The sequence below is a fragment of the Anopheles marshallii genome, chromosome 3, assembly GCF_943734725.1.
Source record: "Anopheles marshallii chromosome 3, idAnoMarsDA_429_01, whole genome shotgun sequence".
Lineage (NCBI taxonomy): Eukaryota > Metazoa > Arthropoda > Insecta > Diptera > Culicidae > Anopheles > Anopheles marshallii.
The window spans coordinates 34,171,320-34,180,405 of record NC_071327.1 but is presented as its reverse complement, the minus strand read 5'-3'; positions in this window follow the sequence as shown (position 1 = coordinate 34,180,405).

Below are 9,086 nucleotides of genomic sequence, written 5' to 3'. Positions count from 1 at the left end.
GTTAACTTATTGAAGTTTACTTATATAAATTTATAAAACAGCGGTATGAAGGCTTTCAGAAAGAGACAGCGGAACAAATTGTTTCAGTATTATAGTCAGGAGCACAGAGAAAAAGAGAATTTTCCTCTCCCCGTGTCCACCCCCCTCGAGTGCACCCCCTTCCCCTCACACATCCATTCCATCCCAATCAGTTCAAATAGGTGCCAGTTATAAATGTGTATATGTGTCCCAGCAGTGTGTAGATTGCGCAAACGATACCCCAGTTATTTTAATGTTTTAAGCATCGATAAGTGGAGCAAAGCTTTTTGTGGCTTCGTGGATGCAAAAGTATATGTGCGTGTGTATGTGTTTATTTTTGGTGTATTTTCCATGTCGAGACGATGGAAACATTTTAACCCAACTCCCCCACTAGAGTTAGTGTGAGCCCGTAGCTGTACATAGAGCGAAATGTTAGTCGTATAAGCGTAGGTACACGTACAGTAAGTAACGCACAAAAGCAACAGAAAACAGGAAACAGAAAACAGATAGCACCCTAACTCGATTTCGACGGATCCCCATGTTCAAATCATACAGAGCGCGAGTATAAGCTCGAGACAGTAGAAAGAAATCCTGAAAGACTGAATAGAAATTAACGCGCCAAAAACAAAGGTTTTGCTGTTTATTTTTTGTGTGTTTAGTGAGAGAGTGCCGAAGAGAGGTCCTGCAGAGGAGCGTTTTGTTCTGTTCTGTGGATGTAGTTGATATGTGAAAGTCTTGTCTTATCTGCGATACACCGGGAGGTTCTGAAGATGTACGGAAGTTTGGTGAAATGGTCGCACGCAGGAGTGATGTCCAAGATGGAGCTTGATTTACATTGCGCAATCGGAAGGATGTTTGCAAAGGACGGTGCTCACTATCCAGCAGGAAGAGGTGACCACGTAGTGCGAGACCAAAGGATGGCTTTACTTTGGCGCTCGTTGACGAACGTTTGTCGTTCTATTTCTGAGGGGTTTATTTTGCGATGAGTAGATTGGACGATGTTTCGTATGAGCTTGAAGAGGTTTGGGATTTTCTGGAAGTCAATACGATCCATGATCCTCACACCTCTTTGGTTCGCAGCTCACCAGCAACGACGAACCAGTGAAAGTGTGTCTGTCTTTCAGAATGTCCACCTCTCCAATACGCCTAGGGTTCTCAGAGACTCCCTATATCTGGGGTTCTCTGATGCGCCCACATTCGAAACACTTTACCTTCAAACTTCTCACCGCACGTACGAACCATGGTGGATGCCATTTTGTGCCATCTTGTCCGTGAAGCGTATCGTATCTCGAAGATCCATCGTCAGAACACCCACGCGGGATCATTTCGCACGGCAGCAATGACGGGAGTCATTTGCGATGTTTGAGTCGAACGACTCTTCCATTCTTCCGGACTTCGGACGACTAGTTTTTGTTCGGTTTCGGCATCTCTCTCTTTCTCTCTCTTCCATTTCGTATGTGTATGTGTATGCAATCGTTCGTGTAAGCAAATATACCAACAGAGATACAGTCCTTCAGCAAAACAAAACGCATTTTGGTATAGACGGCCGTATAGTATTAAGCTGTATTGTAAGCGTTTTGCGAATTGTTTTATATTGTGCGTAAGATGTAAACTGATGGATGGATCCATTTGTGCTAGCACTGTGCCGTAAGCAGAGTAGCTTGCTTATACATTAATAATAAATATCTGTTTTTTTTCTATACTGCATCATTGAGCAAAACAGAAAAAAAGCTGCCGATATCTGTATTATTTGTGTATTGCATAAGTAATTTATTAACACCGCTTTCCCAAAAACGATGCACAGAGTAACACGAGCTTATATAAATACGGAACGGATCTTTTTTATGCTTTTGTGGACCGTACTTACGCGTTTGGCTTCAATATGTAAATAGTCGCTTTTAGTAGAACGGTTCGAACGCAGGTTCGCACAGGACGAGGAAAGCTAACGAGGACGCTTCTTAGATTATTAGCAATTAAGCAGGCAATCAAAACATCCCGAACGAAGCCAGCTGAAGAAGGTAAAGAAAAACAAATCAGGCAGGATATTTTCGTGCGAAACAGGTAAAATTGTTACTTTCGATTTTTAGAAACAATCAAAACGAGACAGCGTTGAACTAAATGTGAGAAAAAGAAACGTAACATGTTTGTGAAGTCTTTTATTTGTATACATATATCTGCAACTGCGGTAAAAAATATTGTGAAACTATAAAAGTTGTGCGAGCATCAATCGAAATTAACGGATAATAAAAACAAAAATAATCAAAACATTCTAACATGTATAATGGCGTTTTATATTATTTATATTTGATTGATCAAAATAAGGAAAGAAAAACATAGAACATAAATTCCACTGTTGTACAGGTGGGCAGATCAGATCATTTTCCGGACTGGATTAAGCTGGAATGTTCGGAACGCTGGAGCTTGTTTAGACTCATCTGTTTGTTTGTTGTCTCATCTCATCTCATTGTTTAGGCTAAAAAATCATATCTCAAAACATAGTGGACTTTTCGAACTCTATCGCAATTACTTATTTGGATCGGAACGAACTCGAATCATGATTTCGTTCCGGGTCGCCCATCTCCACACTATAGTGATTGGATGGATTACTCATGACGTTTGTAGCTCATTGCCGGCTCTAAATTGCATCATCGTGTCAGGGAGGAAATTGCTCATCGTCACCCGGTGAGCCCTCAACGAAATCTATTCCGTTTTTGGTAAGCAGCTGGGGATTATATTACAGCCGCACGTACCCATTTGGTAATGGGAGAAGCACATTGGCACTATTGGCAGTTCCTTTTCCAGCGTGGCAACGTACGCACGAACAATGGTTCGGTTCGGGGTGTTAACATTCTCCCCCCTGGGGTGGATTAACACTGGATCTTTTCCGCCAAAAGGGTTGCCCTTCTAAAGCGGTGCAACGGCAAGGACTTGGCAACGTTGGAAGGTTGTCCTTTGGTAGTGTATTCGATGTCATCAGCTCGTCACCGGCATGAGCTTGACGCGACAATTTTCCCCGACCCCCGACGCATGTTTCGCTTAATATATGGAGCTAGTGGCGTGACGTAGGGGAGTGTTGCGGCAATGGCTGAAATCGTGGCGGGGGTTTATTTAAATTAATCGTAATCGCCTGGATGCCGCTTCAATGTCACGGTCGATTGCGAACGGTTTGGTTGCAGCATCTGTAAGGCATTCCATGCCAAATCTGTCGTCGAAATGAGACGAGCTTGCCGAGCTTGTGGAATGCATTAATCCGTCGAAACGATTCTTTCGGTAAGAAGAGAGGGAGGAAGGTATGATGGAACCCCATTGGAATCTTCTCACCCGCCGCAGATTCGTCGACGGCGCGATCGATAATCGATCGAGCCCTATGAATATGTACGCTGGCGCGCAGTAACGGTGCGCAACCGTAAAGGCACTCCGTTTTGGTTTTGCACTTGCCCACCCAATCGGTCGGCCCTGTTTCACACCCGGACAAGGAGTCAAACAAAGTGAGGGAAAACGTTACACCGGGGTGCCAAGCGGGCAAGCCGGCGCAAACGATGGTATGAAATTGATTTAAATTGAATGGAAGCGACACTTTTCATGCGCCTGTAAGAGGGTGGCTGTAAAAGGATCGAGGACGCGGCCCGCGACACAGCGAGCTACGGGATAATTTACTACGATGCGGTTGGTTGTTTACTGTTTGTTGCAAGTGTTGTGTTTCGTTTCATTTTGTTTTTTACAACTAGCGGTGTGCTTTAAGTAGCGTCCCTGAATTTTCCCCGAAGGTGGCAAACTGGATCGTTGAGGTAGGTCGGTAATACAACAAACGACGGCGCAAAGGGAAACAAAGCAACAACACTTGCAAAAACCGATTATGTGCCGTGTTAACTGCAGGGCCGGAACAGAAAGGGCTTAATCCGAATTAAGTAAGCATAGAATGTTAACAAGCGATCGAATGTCGCACTGTTTTTTCCAGTCAAGGGAGCTTGTGAGAATCGGCGAACGGTGAACGGAATGATAGAATAAATTTATAAAACCCGAACTCTCTTTGTAGGGATTTGAATCAAGGACTTGTTTGCTGACGCTCGTACAAGCGTTCTTACTGGCTGGCAAGCGAGTAAGCTGCTCAGTCTACCTTGTCCCACTGCATACCTTATCTAACTCGCATAGATCGCAATAATTTGCCCTCGGGTCCTCGGGATTGCGGAATGAGGTATCAATTAGTGAAACATTTTATTTTAATTTTGTCCGCTTTCTACAACGCTTTAATCCGCTGCACGATCGCTTACGGTGAGTTATTTCTTGATTTGTCTTATGCCCGTGTGCCGTGTCGATCTCGAACGCAGGCATCTTCGCTCGATCGTTTCTCATGCGTTCCGGGTTGGAAATACCGGTAGAAGATCCTACATTCCCGTACGATCGATATCTATTGAAGCTTTCGCGTTTGAAATTTAAGTGCACCGTACAGTCACCCCGGTTCGGGTGCACGACTTTTACAGCACTAGGGTATAGGGAGTGGTTGATGTGGTGATGAAGTATCGAATGGATTTTCGTTATGCTCTGCAACAGTGGAAGGAATAAAAAGTTAATATGAGGTGGAGGAAATAATTTCAACGAACAGATCAACTATTTAAGAAATGTTACGCTCTATCTTTTGGTGTACTTTAGGGTGATGAAGATTACCAGTTTTTTAGCGTTTTGACTAGCGCGTAATGAATCTTTTGAGTTGGGTTACTTACTTAGTTTTCAATCATACGAAGACATTTCACAAGAATTATAATGTTTGCGACCTATAATGATTATTTTTAGTACAGAACCGTATAGTCATACCTTCAATGTATTTGATCGAGAGGTGAGACACATCAGCACCATGAGGAGCGACAACCATGGAAACGGCAACACAGCTTAATATTGTTCGTCAATGGTATCGATCTAATTGATTGTATTTTGAAATTCAAATCATTGTGTCCTGTTTACTGAAACCCTTTAATTAAACTCCGATCGAATCAACTGTGCAAGTGGTGTATTGTGTAGGCCAAGTAAAAAAAAAAGAATATACCAAACCACACCTCAATGCAAGTCTCAAATGTCCGTGTAGGTGATTTTTTAACCGGATTAATGTCTGTAATGATATATCAATTATTCCACTTTAATCTTCCCAAAAACGAATACGGTGTGTGTGAGTCTTTTTTCCCCTACCAAGAAAGAATTCCTTTGGCATTTTGGAATGAAAAGAACGGATCATTTTCGAATCATGGCACGGCGCTCAGTTTCTCAGCTGAACCACTGCGGCAAACCAGTGTGGGAGCCGTTAAATGTCCCGGCTAAATGAAGAGTCATTCGGTTTGAGATGGATATTTTCGTCAGTGACAGTGCAGAATCGCGGGCCCACCAACCATTACCGTGCATGCCTGCACCACAATGCGCAAGCAGATTAAACATCGCGCATTCAACGAAACGGGCGATCGAAAACCGTTCCACCACGTGAAACGAGCACGAACTCCAGCACCGGGTCAGCGGCTGTGCGAAAGAACCCGAGCTCCAATTCATGGGAATAACCGTGGCGGAATGAATGAATTCGAATTATTTTCTTCGATACGCCTAGAAGAATAGAAAACTATTTCACGGATAAGCGCACGCGGCGAGCTATTTCTTTCTGGTTCCTTTCATTCGGGCGGGCACGATTGGATGTGGAGTGTCTGTATGGGGAGTCTCGTTCATTCTTTTTTCCATTCCGTTTTGCTTGTTTATTTAGTTCCTTTTTTGTCCGATTGGATCAGGAGTTAGTGGTCATTCTTTATTATTTAACTTCAATCTCGATCGATAGCAGTGTCACGGTAGATTACTAGAAAAGTCTTCTGTATAATTAAGCTTTCATTAAGGGACATAAGCAAGTAAAAATTTGTAGCTTACATTTTGCACCTAAGGACATCTAAATCTTCACTTCATTTCTTTTCCGATTTGTTCGATGCTCCAATGATGCAGCAGCAACAAATCTCCGATAGCAACAGTAACCGAACATAAGCCAGCGATGAAGAGAATTCTTACTCATAAAATAAATATTTCTTCACTTCATGTCTCTGGGCAGCCAAATTAAGGCAGCAGATAAAATATGATACTAACATGCCCCCGGTGTCGTTTTCGGTTCATATCCATCGTCTGCCGAGCCGGCGAGCAGTGCGTACGACAACGGAAAGAAAGCCGAGTCGTGATGGTCGAGGAAGTTTTGCATTTTTCAAACCCATTCCATTTCATGCTAACCGTACAGAACCAAGATTTGTTTGAGGATGTTCCGTTGGGATGCGACACGCGAAGGTTCTGCATAGCGCGTACCGACGTACGGACGTAAAAATATTCCACCGTGACGCGAACGTGCTGGAACTCGAGCTGTCGCCAGCCGTGGTTTTTGCGGTTTTGAACGGTATGGTCGGTAAAGCGTTGGTTTTAATGTGACGATTTTTGTGAGACATTAACTTTTCATGTTCTTTTTCGACGTTGCAATAACGCGTGGAATGGAAAAAAAGTGTTGGATATAAATTTAAGAGTAGAAGCCATAGCACTTCAAATCGTTTAATCTTTGTTACATTTTTATATTTTTTTTAAAGTGTTAGTAACAACCATAAATTATTGTAAATGAAAAGTAGTTTAAAAACCGTTCACTGATCTGTTTATGTTTTCCAAAGATATCTTTATTTTGATGAATTTTGTTGTTTCTATAATATACCACCGTTGAAAAGAAATAATCCCGATGACAACTGTGAACAGTTTTGCCGAAAAGAAACAGCTGTTAACTTACCAAGAAAGCCTTTCCTGCGCGAGACACTTCGATTACTCGCTTGTAATGACAGCATGGTGAAGCTGGTGTGCAGGAAAAAAAGTTATTAAAAGCATTAAATCATTCGTGCCCAGCGTGAACCACCGCATAAATGCTAATAGTACTGTTTAAGGTTTTCTCTCACGCTGTGTTTATCGGGTTATTAAACCACCATGATACTGCTGCCGGTTGAACTGCAGCCAGGGGGCGAAGAAGCTTGGTTCGAACAGCACCGAACAGAATGGTTTCGGTTTCTTTTTACGATAACCTCTAACGAAGGTGGTCATCTCCATTCCCTACGGTGTACTGTGCGCTCTGATCCTCACAGAGGGTCTGCAATTGATCGAGTACGATTGAATGGAGATCGCTAGGGAAGAAAACATGTTTCCATCTTAAGATTGTGGAATCCACTTTAGCGCAACAATCCTTTTCGAAAATAAGTGAACCAGTTCGATTGAGTGGTGTACCGGCAACCGGTGGGTTTGAAAAGATTGCTGTAGTTTTTAAGAAATCACCTCAAATTCACCATTTCTTTCCGGTCCATAGCTTTGCTGAGTGTAGGAAAGGTTCAGGAGGGATCAAAAGACTTATGCTGTAAATGTCAAGTGACGAACCCTTGAAATCACTATTACACAATCGTCTATTTTAGTAATCCTTCCCAATGTCATAGATCTAGCTACAGTGGCCTCGTGAAAGTGTGATGGAATCAGGCGTCAAACAGATCTATCAGTCATTTTTAATCCCATTTAGCTTCGGATCAGAGCTGAATTGGATCTGACGACACAACAACCGAGCCAGCATAGCGTTTGACCTTGAAGCGTTCCTAACACAAAGGAACAGTGTTTTATTAGTTGGAACCGTGTGCGTTATTTTCCGTTTATTGTGCTGTACACTGTGGGAAAGTTATAATACTTTTCTGCGTTATCTACTTGCATTCGTGTAGTGCACTTAAATTGTCATTTTTCGCCGCGTGCAAACAAGAGAAACCAATTAAACGTTCTAGTGATATGCGCTCTTTTCTGTAATCTTGTACTGATAGCAGCCGATTGAATCTGATCTGCCGAAAAATGTGCTCATAATTATATCAGGGCGAGGAAAAATGTTTTATAAGTTCATCACTTCGAGAGCTGATGTTAATAAGAATTATTAGGTTACTTAACATGTAATTTCCTTGCTAAAAGTATGCAACGACTGTTATAATCTGTAGAACTAACCATTACAATGTACAAAAAATCCCGATCGAATTACACGATCTCATTTGGCCAACAAAACAGTTCCCATTTAACCATAACGCTGTCAATGATTTTTATTTATTCACATCCGAGATGAAGTTCACCTGTCCACTCCTATGCATTCCGTATTCTTCTTTTCGCGCCAGAGCATTTTTGCCAATCCCTTAATTGGTGCACATTTTTTTCCGTTGTTCTACTGATAACGCCGACGACGCTTGCAGAGGTTACGGTGGCTGGACTGGAAATAAAAGGGACGACGATCGGGTCTTGGGAGTGAAATGATTAATTGGCACTTTAAAACGTTTAGCCCGAGTTAAATGGCGAAATCTGTCTTCGCACGAAGCGTGGCAGAAAATCAGGTCATCCAGTAATGGGGTGAGCGTATGGACGGAGCGAATGGGAAAGGATTTAATGAAAAAAAGGATGATAATATGCATATTTCGGAGGATTTACGAAAGAGATCGTTTGATTGGTTGATTCATTTGGGTTTGAAATAGTTAAAAGCTGCACTTATTTTTGAAAATTTTACCTTTTTATACAAAAATTGTTTAGTTAAGGCAAACATTGGTAACGTTTAGAAGAAATTGATAAGAGCCATCAATTGGGATTATATTTAAGAAATTCTGGCAAAAATTTTACACAATGTTTATCGAAGCAACAGTCCACCGTAACGCCTGTAGTAAAGGTTGTCAAAAGCTCAGCACAGCAATCCTTACCGAAGCATTGATTATGATTTTACTTTTCTTTTGCCGACCATATCCTTGGACGCGATCACCAATCATCAGCACGAAACAGTAAAAATAAAACCCGCACCACTTCACCACAAAATGTCATTCCGGAATCGGTTACCCGTCATTTAAATTAGCATAAATTAATCGACTGCAGTTTCCCATTAGTCGGACAGCTACGGACTATGGACTATGGTCCGGTAGCAATCCCGCAGCATCGCAACCCCAATCATGCATTGCTGTACCACCACTGCTTGATTACAGACGACGACAGCACCGTTGACTTGGGACATGGCATCCGAAACGAACCCA